At 32.0% G+C, this 18,542-nt stretch overlaps 1 long non-coding RNA gene across 1 annotated transcript in view; it reads right to left on the bottom strand.

Moving 5' to 3' along the window:
* Window positions 1-18,542, bottom strand: part of LOC147817052 (uncharacterized) — a 60,584-nt gene that overhangs the window by 5,319 nt on the left and 36,723 nt on the right. Inside the window, exon 2 of the long non-coding RNA XR_015430083.1 lies at window positions 11,304-11,399. This is a non-coding gene — a long non-coding RNA (uncharacterized LOC147817052). The remainder of the gene's footprint in view (window positions 1-11,303; window positions 11,400-18,542) is intronic.

The following is an 18,542-nucleotide window of genomic DNA, read 5'->3' as shown; positions in this document are numbered from 1 at the left end:
CTTATGATATTAAATTGTTGAAAGCGCTTTTCAAATTGATCTTGAAGTAATTGGAGGTTGATGACAAATGTTTATTAGTCAATTTCATTGCTGTCTATCATTTTTTTCATGCTTGAAAAATGCACAAGAGACTTCATTTTCAAATGTGATATCCACAAAACCAGCTTAGCTCTGAACGAGATCATAATCATTCTTGATATAGGTTTGTCCTTCCCTGCAGCTAAATTATTTAGTTTTTCCATTATGTCTGTTACGAAAGACAAATTTGCTAGCCGAAGAGGATCTCTAAGTTCTAAAAATATTTGATTTTTGCCATCAAGATAATTTTTTATTTCTTCAATTAAATTTATAAATCTATCAATATATCTGTGGGGATGCAGGTGTTTTTCCTGCGAATTCTATTATGGTTGTGTTTATCATCAATATTAAAAAAGCAAAAAAAATTGCATAGCATTTTATGAGAAAACTGAAATATTTTATCGTTGGGCACAAACAGGGGGCACACTAAAACCGACCGACGGGCGCCATGGTGACCGTGGGAGAGTAGTGCAGGTGTCTCCAGGGCCCGACTTAGCCTAATTGGGACCCCCTTTGCTTTACTACTTCAGTAATGAAGAACCGAACTTTATGGAGGTATTTAAATTTTTCTCCTCACTATAGGTAACAAACTACTATATTACTTTTTTTTGCAAAAAAAGTAGCACTCTACACTTCAAACTACGAATAAATGTAGTGACTACAGTAGTTTCACAACTTGTAGTTCTCTAATTCGACCACTGAGTTCAAAGGATTTAAACTATGATTGCAACCTATTAAGAAAGTTCATATATTAATTGCACTTTGCATTAAGGAGCAGTGTTAGTACCTGTTTCGCTACTAAAAATTTAACGAGTCCAAGTAATTATAATTATAATTGTGTCTTAAAGTCACGAATATGATTTTGATTTATGTCTGGTATTGAAAAGCCAATCTATGCTTGGGCTTACGTCTATCAATGTTCTATTCCTAGTCTTTTTAATTTCGAACCCAGCCTAGAAGACAAAGAAAGTTCTAGATCGAGAATTGGGATAAACTAGAAAAATTTTTTGTTAGAATTTTATATGGACGGAGCCGTAATGGCAAAGGAATTCTAACCTTTGATCATTTGATTTAATTATAATTGTAAATGATAATGATATTCGTTTTATTTGTAATTATTTATTCTGATCGTATCTTATAATAACCAGAAATCCAGTTGGCCTATACTCGTGCAAATCCAGAAGCCCCTTTAAAGTCGAAAAAAATGGCTTAAGACTATAAAAACTTTTTATTAAGACTATAAAAATCAGAACTTTTTTTTACTCCGTCTACTATATGGAATTAGCAATTAATATTCCAAAATATTAAGTGAAGAGACCGGGATAGCCTGTTTGGTAGGGCTCTGGGCCCATGTCCAAGAGGTCGTGGGTTCGATCCCTGCCGGCCGAAGACTCCCCGTGTAGTAAATGGTGACTGGTGCACACTAAATCTGCCGAGTCACAAAGTCCTCCATGTTCCCATAACAAATCATATCTCTGGGAGTATTGATCCAGGGGTTTCCTTGTGTTCTGGAATGGGTTCAAAATTACAAGACTATGGAGTTGAACATTAGTAGTCGTATACCCAAAAATTGGGTCGGTTGTTCAACGACGGTTATAATATAAAATAAAATATTAAGTTAATACTTTTCAAAGAAGGACAAAATTGCAGTATTCATGAAAAGAAACTATTATAAGTTTTGTTATTTGCACTTTTATTTTATGAACAAAGTAATCGTTTCTTTCTTTGAGGTGTGAGGTATTAAAAAGAGCAGAACGGTAAAGGAAAGAACATGATAAAAAGTATAAAAAAAATAATAATAACAATTTGTCTCCAAAGGCGTGTGATATAAATTAAGCGAGGAATTGAGTATAGTAAATTCAAAAATATTGTGATTCATTTTAAGAACTTTTAATACGAACTCGTAAATGTATTTTTTCCACTCGATATTTTTTTTTTAAAACTATCAGACTTTGTTTATCATCGAAAGCAAACCACAAACCCCTTTGAGAACCTCGTTTTTATTTTAAAGATTGAAAATTAGCAAAATATAAAATGCTTTATTTTAATTAAGTAATTTAAAAACAATTCTTACACTTATCAATAAAGCTCGTTAAATTTAAGATAATTTGAGAAGAAAATACTTCTTAATAATTATTTTTTATTTTCTATTATTTATGGCAAAATTTAAATTACAAAATAAATTATTTTAAATGGCAAAATTAGAATAAAATCTACGGAGTAGTTCATAAGAAATCAAATTTTAAGCATACGGTTTTTTTAAATTGGATAACTCAGAAACCGTTTAACCGATTTCGTTCAAATTTTGTCTCATTTAAAGTTACATGCTTTAAAAAGATGTAAAAATTTACACATCATACAATTTTAAAAAAATTGACAATTATTAAACAAAATAATGAAAAAGAATTCTTTTTTTTTTTTTTTTTTTTTTTTTTTGGAAAATATCAAATTTTATAATTGTGTGAAAAAATGCTTTGGCTTGCTTGATAAGTCCGCGAAATACGCAAAAAGAAAAATTAATATTAAGGGACTCAAACGTAAGTCTAAATTATTCGAACCCTATTTTCCACAATTATGGCTACTTTGGTGGCCAAAAATCTATATCCGTTAACAAAAAAAAGTTTCATTAATTAGAAGAAAGTGCGTTTTTTTTTTGTTGTCTGATTTCGTGACTTAATAGTTAACACTAATTCATTAACATATTAAGTTCCGATTCAAAGCCCTATTAATTTAAACTAAGAATTAATACTTAAAGTATGTATAAATCAACTCTTAATTTATAATTTAAAGAGTAAAAATTTCCACAGTGTGTGTATAATATTGTTTTTAGAGAGATGGCCCCAGAGAAAAGTAATAATCCGTTGACCACAAAATCGTCGATTCCTTTCTGATTTAGTGTAGCTTATTTATCAGATTAGCAATCAATTTAATCTGACACAACTCGTAGGCAATCATTAAAAATGAGCAATTTTGAAGTACGTTTATTTTTTTTATAAATAACTTAGTGAAATCAGTGTTTTTCAAGTATTCATTCTAAATTTGAATTTTTGGATAATTCAAAATTTTTTTTACCTTCTCCTCTGAATTCGAAGCACTTTCGAGTGTATGTGGGTATTAAATAAATGAAATTATACTTTAAAAGTGAGGAATATCATTACTATTCTCATTACTTTTATTATTTTTTTAAGCAAGCACTTTAAAAAAAAACTGTGATTTAAATATCATTATCCAGTATAAATGTCATAAGCGCAGTGTCAAAGAAAGTTACATGTTTTTTTATTAGAGTTATAAAATCGTTTGGAAATTGTGTCATAGAAATAAAAATTAAAAGGAAAATTTTGCTTGAGAATGAAAACGATATTTTAAAAGCCACAGTTTTTGAAAGACACAGTAAAATTTGATGAGTAAGTTAAACATCTGCTAGCAAAAGAGGCATATCATATTGAAAGAAATGAAGACCCCGTTTTGAAATGGAACAAAACTAGATGCTTAAATAAAAATAGTCGCACAGATGAGAATGTGGTTTGTAAAATGTGTTTCAGTTGCACCGCAAATAATGATTTAAATTTGATTTAAAATAATTTCGATCACCGTGATATATAAATTCTTTTTTGCATTAAGCTTCTATCACCTCGTCGTTGTTTTTCTTTCTTTTTTTTAGTGTGATTCACTCCACAATTTCAATTTATAGTGTGATAAATATTTAAAACTATCACATTTTTAGTCAACCTAAATAAAGTGGTTATTAAAATCCTTTTGATTTATTATTATTTGTTAACAGGAACTGGTTTACAGGAGGGTATTCGAGGTGCGTTCTCAAAACCCCTACTCGAGCTTGTAAGAAAAGTTTTGTTCGAGAATTAAAAATGAGAATTGAGTTTTTTAAAAAGAATATTTTTCTCTTTAAGTTTAATCGGTGTATGATTATGTTATTAAGCGTTAAAGTTAACTTTCAAGCTATTTACATTATATTGTCAACGTTATTTTAAAATGATAAATATATTTAACGTGAGTTGCAAAAAATTGTGTCAGATACGAGATAGATTGTTATGATTCATAAAATTATTATCTCCAATAAATTGAATACTAAGTGCTTTTCGAAGAAAATAATGAATTTTACGAATGATATTTCAGAATGCAATCGATACTTTGATCGACGTCATTCTTACCAACATCTTTAACTGTGTCAAATAAATGTAAAAAAATTTTTTTCCGTCATAGTTAAGCTAAATTCGAATTTCTGGGTGATGCACTTTTAAATAAAGCTTCAGGTTGTAGTTACAATTTGTAATACTTTAAAAATTAACTGTTGGCTATAATTTTATTTTATTTTATAACCGTCGTTGAACAGCCGAACCAAATTTGGGTTTATGTCTACTAATGTTTAACTCCGTAGCCTTGTTATTTTGAACCAACCCAATCCAGAAGACAAGGGAACTCCTGGATCAAGTATCAGGAGAAATTTGCCTTCGTGGAGGACTTTTTGATGAAGCTAACCAGCATTTGCGTTATATGGAGAGGAAAGCCACGAAAACCTACCACGGTTAGCCTGTGGGCAAAGAGACTCTAATCCATGATCCATCTACAACTGAGGATATTTAACATCAGCGGTGCACAGAAAACTATTTTATTTTTTTATTTTATAACCGTCGTTGAAAGCCGACCCTACTAATGTTCATATCCGTATCCTTGTAATTTTAAACACAATCCCAAGGACAAGGGAAGTGCTAGATCGAGTATTGGCTTAAATTTTGCCTTCGTGAAGGGCTTTTTGATGGAATTAACACGCGTTTGCTTTACATGGCGAGGAAGACCACGAGAACCTCTCACGGTTAGCCCTCTAACCCATGATCTGTCTACCACTGAGGATATTCTCGCGTCAGTACTGTGGTCGGTGCAAGCCATCACGGAGTTCGAACCCGGTTCACCTCATTGGAAGGCGAACGCTCGATCCCCTGAGCCATCGGGGCTGAACAAGGAACTATTTTATTTAATACAACCGTCGTTGAACAGACGACCCAGTTTAGGGTTTACGACTACTAATGTTCAACTCCGCGGAATTGTAATTTTAAACCCATTCAGAAGACAAGAGAACTCCTGGATCGAGTATTGGGAGAAATTTTGTCTTCGTGGAGGACTTTTTGATGAAGCTCACCCGAATTTGCGTCACACGGAGACAAAGACCTCGTGAACCTCCCACGATTAGCCTGACGGCAAGGGGACTCTAACCCATGATCCGTCGACCACTGAGGATATTTCATGTCAGCACTGTGATCGGTGCAAGCCGGATGCGGAATTCGTATCGACTGGGATTAACGTTTTGCGGCATTTTCAGAAAATAAGCAAAGACAGCGGTTGCTTTAGATAGGCTAAACTTGACCTAACAGTGACGAGTAACTGCTGAAAACTCATCAGGTATGAAAATAGTATATTATTCGCAAAAAAGGCATCATTTCATATGACCCTACGAAAAACAGCCAAATGTAAACCTAAGAAACCAATGCCTAAAACCGAAACTGAGAGCAGGATACTTTAAATGTAGGTTACGCAGTCATATTTCCATCATCAAGGAAGAATGGTTTGAACTATTTTGAAAAGCGCCTTTAACCGTTCCCTCTGCGGATCCAGAGAGAATTTCGGTCGCCGAGAGTGATGTCCTCCTCTCCTAAATTGATAGATTTCATTTATCTTCAAGATTGAAATTAGCAACCATATGATTTTTAAAAATAAAAGTATGAATTGAATAATAAATATAATTTTATTTTAAAAAAGATACTTCCGATTTTAATGAAACTACAGAAGTCTTCTTGTTGTTGTCTCTAATGCCACTTGCCAGTATCCAAACCTGCTGGAAGTCAAGCGAACTAAGGCAGAAGGTGCGTTTCTTGTTTTCCCGTAGCGGCATCTATAATCAAGAATACATCAGTCACACACACGCCTCACAGCCTGTTAATAGGGAGGAACCATTCATCCATCCATTTATTCATCCACAGATCGTTATTTTTACCTGAAGCAGAGAAAGACCCATCTCCAATTCAGTCCAATTCTCCAATTCAGTTCATTGAAGGACTTCATGACCCGCTTCATTTAACGTTCACCAGTCACCATTACAACATAGAAATTCTTTGGCCGGAAGGGATTGAATTCACTACCCCTCGGACATAGGTGTCCAACCCACTGCCAACCAGGCTATTCCGGCCCACTAAAGTCATTGAGGCGTCATCGCCTAGAATAGTTGAGGTACCTGGGTCTCCTGACCTTCTTTCAGAATAATTGATGCGCTGGGCATGGCTAACAGGACTAGTCTAGCAGAACAATAGTACAATTTACATAAAATTTAAAGAGAAGTTTCAGATTAAATAAAAATTGAGATAAAAAGGGTGAAGAGGGCCTTATTAAGAGGACGTTATAGCCAGTCCGAAAGAAGATCTCTGCTCGAATCGACTCACAGAGAGCCTAGGCTGATAGAGATGATAATTATGCAATGATTATGAAGAGGAGCCGGCAGGTCAAGAAGACACCCTTCTTCGAAGAGGATGATGAGAGAGAGAGAGAGAGAGAGAGAGAGAGAGAGAGAGAGACTACATCCTCCCCAAAACTTCCGACATCCAGGGAAGGAGAAGAGGGAGCGCATCAGGGAGGAACATAAACCACACTCGGATCTGTTTTCCCCCCCTCCAGCTGGGGCGTCTTTTTCAGGACGTCCGTGCTACCCTCCAGAGGGTGTTGCATCAACAGGGGCACTGGGAAGAAGCCCCTCTTGCCCTCACAGCCACAACATGAACAGGGTGTGCATAACTGCCAACATTGAACTAAACCGCATTTGAGTTGCATGGAGAGGAAAACTTCCCACGGTTAGCCTGACGATAAGGGGACTCTAACCTGTGATCCGTCTTCCATTGAGGATATTTCACGTCAGCACTGTGGTTGGTGCAAGCCGGATGCGGAATTCATAACCAGCAGTCATCGCCGTGATTCAAAACCCGTGTTCACCTCATTGGAAGGCGAACGCCCTGTGCCATCACGGCTCGACTTAAATAATTAACACTCAATATACTGCAGTACTGGCAATAGCACCATCTGTTGAGGAATGAGAGAAATACTTTTACCATCAGTGGATATTTTGTCACCATTTTTTTAAAATTACTTCAACAGATACAGAGAAATTTGAGAAAAAACACGTAAACAGGAGATGGTCGTAAAATGCAGGAATCTTCGTTAAAAAACAGGAAACTTGGTAGGTATGCAGGGGGTGTCTGTATGGATACGTACTCCATTAATTGTAATTCTATTGAAAACCCATTCGAGCGCGAATTAGAAGAAATTAAAAATCATAGGGAGGTTTATAAAATTCTATACTCTTCTAATAAGAGTACTCCAATCTAGAAACGCAAAAGTATAAGGCGTTCCGAACTTAAAAGGCTATGATACCTTTTCCGGCCAGAGATTTTTCTAAATTATTCTCACTCTCAGCAAATGTCATCCTCGCAGGAGATGCCAAACACACCTTTTGGAATAATAATTCTAACAATGTGTATCGCAAAAATCTGTTAAACAGGCCCAAAAGCACCGGCAACAAGATTGTAGCCCCCTTCCAAACACATATTCGAAAAACATATACATATGATAAGAAATACGTAAAAAATATTTTATTCTGTCCTTGTTACTCTCTATATGGGTCATTCTCACAAAAACAGTCATTTTCATGTCCCCAGTATATTTTATGCTTGTTTTACAGCTTACGAAGAAAAAAAATTCAGGGAAAGTGTCCTTCAGAATGCAAGCTAACAAAAGAATAAAAATAAAATTATCAATTTTTATTTTTAATTTATTTTAGGTAATTAAAATATACCAATATGTCATTCCCTCACTTGTCCCCACTGCTGATTTAAAAAAAGAAAAAAATTGTTTCTGAAATAAAATTTTTTTTTTTTACAAATTCGTGTTTTTCATTTCAGAATACTGAAATATAGAATTCAGAAAATCAATTTTAAATTTAATTTCTGATAAAAATATTAACACAGCACTATTTTAAACTTTGTCCCCAGTGTTTCGCGTCATTCCCTCACAACAATGTTCTTATCACCTGCAATCTTCTTAGAATAAAAATATTTTAATAAAAACTTCAGAAGTTAACAACTGGCATCATAGAACAAAATTGCAGTATGTTTCCATCTTCAACTTAAAGAAGCTTTGCTGTGGAATAAATTTGAATGAATCAAACCAGGTAAAATTTTTTACATTTGTCATTCCCTCATGTCATTTTTTAGAGTAAAATAAAATACAACTTCATCGAGAAAGTGGATAATTATATGTTGCTTTCTTGTATGAATATAATTGTATGTGATTGACTTCAGAAATTAATTAGGCCTAACTGCTATTTTTAAATTTTATTGAATTCGTCATTCCCTCACTTGTGTATAAAGTGAGGGAATGACGCTGAAGTAAGGGAATGATTCAAGTTGAGTATATTAATAAATTTTTTTTTGTTCAATCGTGCCAGCCAATTTTATTTCCCAAACCTGTAAAAACTATTAAATATATAAGACTAAATTATAATAAATATTAGATATACTTAGTATGTTATCATTTTCAAACTTTAGGTAGATGTAACTTAGATAAAAACATGTATTAAAATAAAATATCATTCCCTCACTATTAGTGTCATTCCCTCACTTTTTAAATAGTGAAAATAATTAGTTTACTTATTAATTAATTTGAAAAATATATTAAAAAATTAATAAATTAATTTATTAAATTAATTAATTTATTTATTAAATTAATTGATTAAATATTAATTATTATAAATTAATTTATTATAAATTAATTATTTAAAAAATTAATTAATTTAAATATTAAGTATAATTTATAGGATATATACTTTGTTTATAATGTCATTGCATATTTCTATTAATATAAAAAGTTTCAGAGCTTTTTATTCACTTTACTTTTTTGGGATTTTATGAACTGAAAAATGACAGTTTTCGTGAGAATGACCCATATATAGATAGCACAGGTGTCGCTAAGATCGATGATGGTGTAAAATACGATATGAGGACGGAAAGAAATTTCTGTATGGCCTACATTTAATGTATAGTATTGTCTACTTTGCTTATAGGCATTCCTCTACATTGCTTTCTAATTATTATTAATAACTGGTTTTTAAGGGGGAATCATTTGGTGGACACTTTAATAATTTTTTATAATTTTTGAGTTCAAATGACAATTTTGATACTAATACCAAATTAAAGGATAGGTGTCGAAATTTCGAAAAATATATACACATGCTGAGAATACACATATGAAAATATATACACATGTTTTGCTATTTTTACTTTTGATTTAGATCTTTTTTCTTTTCTTAAAAAAATCATGGAATTCATTCAATTTAAATTACGATTTTTTTTAAAGAAATTGCAATTACGAAAATTTCTAATGCAAAAAATACTGTTTCTTTTATCGCTTATTACTTTTTGAATTCCGATCAATCTGAAACTCTGAGATTTTGTTTACCTTCCATTTATTTAACCTTACTTCACTCCAAATTAACTTTATTATTATTATTAATAATCGCATACAATCTGAAATAGTTGATTTAATAAATAATGTTCCACCATCTTTTATCTTTTTCAGAAAAAAAGAAACCAAGTAAACAACTTTAGAAGCAGAAAAATAATAATCCAATAAAGAAAAAATAAATAAAGAAAGAAAAACCTTTATCAAAATCATTATTGAAAAATGTGAGATTATCATTTACTCTTCGCATTTTTAAAGATTCTGCAGTTGATGTATGATCTGAATTGAGAATTGATTTTTCAATTTACCCCGGCAATAGGTTAGCAGATTTTAAAAATTTGTTAACGTTGTTTTCGCAATTTTCTTAGTAAAAATGTTCAGTTTTGCTTTGCAATTAGCATTTATATTTCATTCAATTTTTGTTATGTCGTTGTGAATGATAATAAATCCAGGTTTCATAAAATATGTGTCTGACATAAAGAGTAAAAAATAATGTTTAAAAAATCTTGTTAAAAATGGATTAAAAAAAAACACACGTAATGTAAAAAATTCAAGATAAAATTTGAACTAAAAAAAGCTATTGAAATCGAGCGAATCCCTATTGTGTAACGCAGGACTCAAAGCAACATAACTTGTCAGGCAATTCGAAGAAAACAGAAAACTTTTGAAAGGCGATTATAATATACACTTTTAAGTTTCATTAGACAGTGATTTTCAATTAATTTTGATGTTTTTCAATCCACCTTCATCATGAACGATTAGACAATTTTGATAATCTTTTTATTTACCCTATTTAATATGATTCATATTCTTTTGATCAATTTAACTTTACATTATTTCCATGAATGTCTAAATTTCAGAAGTGGCGAAGCACGTCATTCGCTAATTTCAGAGGAAAATAAAGTTTTTTTACATAAAAAAACACGCCGACCGGCCTGTGTAGGAGGAAGGGAACTGTCCTTGCATCAGAAAGGTTCTGGGTTCGAATCCCGGGCAAGGCATGAATGTTCTTTCCTTCTCTGTACTATCTGTCTTCACTGTGGGAGCGACGTTGGCCCACCTAATATGGTGCCTCTGAAAGAGAGGCCAACAAAATCGCTCTGTATATGCCTGAATTGACGTATCTTAACACGGGTGGGCATTGGAAAAAAAATCGTTTTAAAGTTAGAAAAAAAAAGCTTTTTTTTTTCTGTATTTCTAATTTCAGACGGGGCCAAACTCAATATTGACCCTTTAATTAAGTTTCAAAAGAAAATAAAGTTATTTTTTTGAAAATAACTTCAAAATTTAAAAAAAAAAATATTTTTTAAAATTACCAATTTTAGGAGACTATTTTAGCAGCTAATGTTCAAATTTCAGGAGGAGCGAAATATGTTCTTCATTCCCTCACTTAATTTTCAGACTGTTCCCTCTGCCCCAACCCCCGGGTTATCACTTCATGAAGTGTTGGTCATGGCAGACAAGTATAAACCGAACAATAAAGCCTTTATTCTCCGAATAATAATGATGCCCAGCGCATGCATTAAGGCAGTGGTTCACAAACTGGAGGCGAATTCTATCCTCAATAGGGCAATGAGTATTAAAAAGGAAAAAAAATTTAAATAAGGATAAAATGTAAGCGAAAATAGAAATAGCAAATTTATGCGAAACCAATCATTCAGATGAAGAATTATGAATTATATAAAATAAATTAAAATGTCTGAACTTACTCGCATATTTTGGGTTAAAAGAAGATCTGTCAGCCAGATTCTCTCAGAACAAAGAATTTTCTTGAATGCGGATCTCAGACGAAAATTCATATTAAACTAAAAGCACAAAGAATTCATTGTTAAAACAAATAATAGTTTTCAAATTTTAATTATGAACGCATTCAATTAAAAGAAATATATCTATTACTTTAAAAAAAAATAAATATAAGATAATAAGAAGAATTAAGAATAATATAATATAGAATTAATAACATAATATAGAATTAAGAATAAATATATTAGAGAGGGAAGAAAGATGGCAGTCAGCATTTAGAGGGAGGGTGGCGATAAGCCAAAAAATGTAGGCGTTATTTGGCTAAAATTTCTCGTTCAGGAAATACCTTTATCAGGAAGTAGTTTTTATCAAAAGTTAATTATTTTTATTACTTAAGAATTTGAGAAAAAGGGGTCAAATATTTTCCAAAATATCAAATTTTAGAAAAATTCGTATTTTTAAAATTAGAGGAATTATTCAATGAATTTCGTTCAAAAAGATTCCAACCTTTAGACTACCCTCCTGACTAATATATTCGGACCATAATTCCTAGATTGAAGCTACTCCCTATATTTGAACGATATTAATCCGAATGCGAAAAAGTGGACTGTTTATTCTGAGAAAATACGCTTTCTTGTCTAATTTCGTAACTTAAGAAAATTGCTAAGAGTCTATTAATATTATAAGAAAAAACTTTTTATTCGGCTTTTCATCACGGAAACCGCGGTTTTTTAAAGGGTATATGGAGCCCAATAAAAATTCCAAAGATAAATTTAAAAATATGTGTACATATAGAATAAACAAAAACTTTTTTGATAAAAAGATTGGCATTATATTGAAGATTGAATTATATATATTTTTATTAAACGCTGCAGATGCCGTAAAGGATATAAAATCATAAGAAAACATATTTTCCCTAGAGCTGCGTTTCCCAATTTTTTCCGGCTATAGAACTTTTAAGTGATTGATGTGGCGGAACACCGATTTAAAAAACGAAAAAATAGTTTTGAAGTGAAGAATTGATTTTTGTTATCGTTCAAACAATAATAATTTTAAAATTATGCATAAACTAAAAATGAATAAAATAAGCTGATTTCGGGAAAAAACAAACAAATAATACAAACATTGAAAATGGCTATTAGAGAAACACTTTTCTTTACAAATAAACAAATATTTTTTTAGTGTTAAAGGTTTATTGGAAAATATTATTGTGTTTATTATAAAAAAAAGAAGAAAAAAAAAAAACGATTCCAAGAGACTGAGGTGGTATGATTATTATTTGATTAAAAACACTTCATTGCTTTAAAATTATACTCTTATCCCGACTGGCCAGTGGACACCTGAAAAGTCTCACATTTTCTGCTAATCATAAGATCTTTCCTCTTTGCCCTAAATGCCAACAAAACCAGGCATCATCTGAGCACATCTTGAACTGTTTAGGGCTAGACTGGAACGACATTCATTCCTCTCCCATTCTGGTTTCGGATTTTCTTAATGTCAACGGATTTATTGATCTGGTCTGACCCCGTCAGACCAGATGGGAATTAGCAACAACAACAACAAAATTATACTGATTTGAAATAACAGTAGGCATGTTTCACGCACTCAAAATTGGCGCTCATTTTCAAGACTTGCCAGACGTAAATGATACGAAACAAAGGCAATTTGAATTATGAAACGTTACGGGTTCAACGTAAAATGGAATAATAAAGGTGGGAAACAAAACTGAAAGCTATTTTTTAATTTCGAGTTATTTTTTAAAACTGCGATTTTTTCAGTGACATTTTGCTTGAATAATTCAGTGGAAATAATTAAAATATGAAATAAATAATGATTTGATGTAAATATAATATTAGGTTTCTAAAATTGTTACTACTTTAATTGAATTTTATTTTATAACCGTCGTTGAATAGCCGACCTATTTGTACCTCACTTCTAATGTTCCGTAGCCTTGTCATTTTGAACCCAATCCAGAAGACAAGTGAACTCCTGGATCAAGTATTGGGAGAAATTTGCCTTCATAGAGGACTTTTCTATGGAACTAAACCACATTTGCGTTACATGGAGAGGAAAACCTCCCACAGTTAGCCTGACTGCAAGGGGAGTCTAACCCATGACCCGTCTACCATTGAGGATATTTTACGTCAGCAAGCAGAATGTTGAATTCGTATCGACCGGCCATTGATGGGATTCGAACCCGGTTCTCTCATTTGAAGGCTCTATCCCCTGACGAATCACGACTCAATTTAATCGAATTGTCTTAACTCTCGACCTTCCACGGAACACGTCTTTTTTCCGACGAATTTTGGACTCAATTTATAAGGAATAACCACAATTTGAAAAATACGGTCCAACAAGTTTGTTAATTTGAGACCTTGAGCTGCGAATTGTTAATTTTATTCTTTGCATCCCTTTTTCATTGCATCGAATCGGAATATATTTTCGAAGAATTAAAAAATAGTTTTGGTTATTTACTAAATTTAATATTAATTTTAACATTTTTGTCTTGTCAGATAAAATATATATATATTACAATTTTCACGTATCGTTTTATATTGGAAGATGATTCTTTCTTTGTTCAAAGCCTTTTTAAATAATTTCAGAAAAATATTTTACTATTTATCAATTACTTTTGAAATTTTAAGCACATTCGAATTGGATTTTTTTTTTCATTGCCTTGTGTGGAAAATGTAATTATTTCCGCATCTGCATTGCTTAAAACTACCGATAGTTCAAATATTAATAGTTTTACAGTGCTTATTTTTTTTAATTTTACGCAATGTTTTATATTATATTTTAAATGCATCGTTCAATTAAAATTCCTAAGATCGATGGTCGCAATGCGGTATAAAAATAAATCAGTGGTCATGTAAAGAATTCCCGCTACAGCCCGTAGTGGGTCATGGGTCATAAGACTGCACAATTTCATAACCAACGTCATGATTGTGGTAGACACTGCGCACATATCCCCTTTACTTTACACACCTTCTGATATCTATCGATCTGAAGCTGAGGGGGCTTCAAACCGCCTCTGGGAATCGAACCTTAGCTCTTCTCAATGACTGCCTTAGCCGGTGAGCCATCACGGCTCAAAACAGTGTTAGGAGAATTCTGATAATTTGCACCAATTTTTGCTGTTATGAACCAATCCACTTCAAATTTGTTCAAACGTTAGGAGACATTCCCGCCGGACCAAACTGTCAACTTTAAAATTACCCCCGAGCACCGATTGGGGAGCTTTTCATAGCAATAGTAGATACATATTAGATAAGGCCGGTACAGCTTGGTATGTTAGGTGCTGGACTCAGTTTTATGAAAACGAGAGTTCGAATCCAGCCGGCCGGTGAAGTAAAATGGTGACTGTTGCACATTAAATCTGTTGGATCACGAAGTACTCCATGTTCTCATAAAAAATCAAAACCTCTGGGGGTACTCAATTGGAGATTGATGGTTCTCCGGTTCAGGTCAAAATTATGATCTGTGTTTGTATGAATGGGTCCGTCCTATAAACGGGTGTGGCAGAAGTCAAACTCTTGGCCATAGTTGGCGCCACTAGAAAACAAGAACGATCCTACCCCCTCTGCCTATATGGCTGACTACAGCAACAAAACATAAAATATTTATCTATGAATTCTAATAGATAAATAATTTTATAATAGCTGCATTGAGATAAAGTTGACGACCGCTCCCAGATCGAACTTTTCTATCGAAGTATTTTAAACAAAACGCTCTAGCGGGAAAGACTAGGAAGCTTTTTTCATGCAGAAGAAACAAGTTGCTGTTACGTTTTTCGGTTTTACACGCTTTCACTGTTATTTTTGAACATCTTGTGATAGATTATAGTAGAACTAAACTAATGAAAAGTGCGAAAAAAAATAAGCAAAACACCTAGAATAACTTTTAATCTAATGACAGCATTTTTAAGTTCTTGTACTTAATAGTTCAAGGGGCTGGGGTGATCTTAAATCTGTTAATTAGTTAGTGCAGATGATACTTTAAGTTACGAAATCAGATACAAACACGTATTTTCTCTGAATAACAATTTTTCTACCGATTATGATTATTGCCTCCCAAAATAAAGGGGATTGCTGGAAAATAGAGTCCCAAAGTTTGGTATGGGGATCTCCTTATTGCTAATTTTGCGTATTTCGTCCTAAAACGTTTTAAGAAAATAAAATAAAATTTAATTAATAGTATGAAAAGAAAGACAAGTGCACATCGAATGTTCTTCAGCCACCTGAAAATGGCGTCAAATGATTTCAGTCGGCACTGATTATCTGGCATATGTGATGAAAACAATCGATTTTGCAGCAAAAAGCATTTTCATTTTTCGTTGATGCTGTTGTCGTAGGCAAATGGTGCGATTGTTATTGTTTTTCAGTGGCGCCATCTATATCCAAGAATTTGACTTCACCCACACCCATACGTTCCACCCGTTTACAGGGTGAATTCATTCATTCTTCCACACATCGTAATTTTCACCTGAGCCAGAGAACGATCAATCCCCAATTCAGTACCCTCAGAGGTATAATTTTTTATGGGAACACGGAGGACTTTACGACTCGATAGATTTAACGTGCACACGTCACCATTTACAACAAAGGGAGTTTTCGGATGGCTACATTCGAACTCCCGTTCTCATGAATGTGGGTCCAGCATCCTGCCAACCAGGTTCATTTACCGTTACAACACCGGTACTGTAAAAAAAAAATGCATGGGAATTTTCTGCAAAAATTACAGCAATTTTTTACAATGTGCTAGTTGCAAACTCAAAAAAACTTTTTGAAACACTTAATACATTAAATAATTCATTGGATTCCACAAATAAGAAACACACTCTCATCAAGTTCTAAAAATCTTACTATTTTTACGAAAGAACACACACCTATAAAGTTGTTAAAACCAGTGTAAAGGTTTCATTACTTAAAAAGAAGCTCATTTAAGAGCATTTAAATATATTTTAAATTCATTCACGCTTACAATTAAACTGAAGCTCGTATGAATGCAATAAGTAAGCGGTAAGTATAAATTGAATGTTTTGTGTAAAATGTGTGTGTGTTTTTTTTTTTTTTACCCTTAAGTTACATAAATTCAATTTTCAACCTGTCAGGTTGTATATTTCCTAAATCGTTGGTCTAACTGAGAAAGTTTTCGTGATTTTCTTCTCTTTGTAACAAGGTACAAGGTGGTTTTACTGAAATAGTTTCTCATTGATAAAAAATTGCACCATCAGAAAGGTTCCTAATTTTACATTAAAATCAAAAATCTTCTTTTTAGTTTTCTATTCAACGTTGGTATCACAAAAAACAATCAATTCTACTTTTTAATTTTTAGAATATCGTTTTAAATGACAATTTATTTTATTTTACGTTAAATTTATTTCATGTTAGATTTCAAATGTCTTTAACTCCAGATTTTTAGTTTATCCGGTGATTCTTTTAAAAATTTCATTTTTAATGCTCTATTTTTTTAAAAAAAAAGATAAAATTGATGAATCCCAAAAAATATTCCTTATTTTTATTTCCTTACTTTTTGCTTTAGCAGAATATTTTTTTTAAGAGAAATAAAATTTTATTCACACATTTCATTCTTTATTGTATTTAATATTTATTTTCAGCAGTAAATTATTGTAGATTTATAGTTTCTCCCTAACCCAGGAATAGAATTATATCTAATGTTCGGCTACAAAATTCGTTGCAATTGTTGTATATGGATTATGAGATCGGTCGAACCATGGAGTGTTTTCTTCATTATTAAGCTTCCATTGCAAGTTTTCCAATGGAAACGAACAGTTACTTTTCTTTTCTTCGTTGTAATCAACATCAGAAAGAGTTAAACATTGGTTGCCACGAATTTATGGTCAACGCCGATGATAAAATAAACATAGCATTTTTACATACAGTTCAGTTAAATTCTAACAATAATAATCATTGAAATGTTCTATATTTTAATAAATAAAAACTTTATTATTATTTTTTTTTAAAAGTGTAAGTTTAATTGAAACCAGGGGGAAATGAACAGAATTCTATCACCTTTGTTACGTGTAAATTTACAACAAGATCTATGCATTATTTTTTTAAATATTAAATAAGAGGAAAACTTGATCAGGCTCTAATTTTCCTGAAATTGGCGTAATTTTTTTAGATTTTGGTAACCCTTTAAGATGACGTTGAATCCCGTTCAAAACAAACTAATTCAAATTTGAATGCGAAATAAGTGGCCTTAAAATTCAAATTAATTTTTAAAGCTTATCCTATATCTTCGAAATAATCTAAAAAAAATTTTGTATACTTCTTTAGTTACATTTATTAATATCCTACCGACAGCAGTGTAGTTTTTTTTTACTCGAGGAAAAAAAATAGAAATTCGCCAAATCTTGAATGCCAGGAAAATGACATAAGCATAGCTTAGAAGTTTAAAAAATGGTCATTTTAAGTTAATAGTAAGTAACTCAACTTGAGCCTTATGTTAAATGGACCAAAAATTACTTAAATTAGTTATTTTTATCCGCTGTAGAAGGAATCAATTTTTTTTTGTTGCTAATATGTACAGAATATATTTGTGTATAATAATCAATCATTAAATAAATAAATAACATCAAACCATATTACAATCATACATAAACTTGGTATTAGGTTAATATTTGCTTTTCCGCCTTATAGTATTAGCAGTTAAAAAAAAATTGGTAACACTTCAATGTCCTGGATTTCATATTACCAACCATATAACAATCATACATAAACTTGGTATTAGGTTAATATTTGCTTTTCCGCCTTACAGTATTAGCAGTTAAAAAAAAATTTGGTAACACTTCAATGTCCTGGATTTCATATTACCAACCATATAACAATCATACATAAACTTGGTATTAGGTTAATATTTGCTTTTCCGCCTTACAGTATTAACAGTTAAAAAGAAATTTGTAAAACTTCAGTGTCCTGGATTTCATAAGCCAGGAAAATGACAGCCAGGATAATGACAAATTCGCCATTTTATAGCATATAACTTTACTTTAATTTAATATTTTGGCCTAAGACGTTTACATTCTGCAGAAAACAACAGGATTTCTTGAAATAACTCAGATAAATCTATATAGTTTATGTTATTAATGATTTCAAGAAGCCAGGAAAATGACAACACAAAAACCTACTCATCTTGAAAAAAATTTTGAAATAGATTTTGAACCAGAAAATTGATTCTTTATT

Source organism: Parasteatoda tepidariorum, chromosome 1, assembly GCF_982258835.1.
Source record: "Parasteatoda tepidariorum strain Cologne lab strain chromosome 1, Ptep-v5.0, whole genome shotgun sequence".
NCBI lineage: Eukaryota > Metazoa > Arthropoda > Arachnida > Araneae > Theridiidae > Parasteatoda > Parasteatoda tepidariorum.
This window is presented reverse-complemented; position numbering and strand designations above follow the sequence as displayed.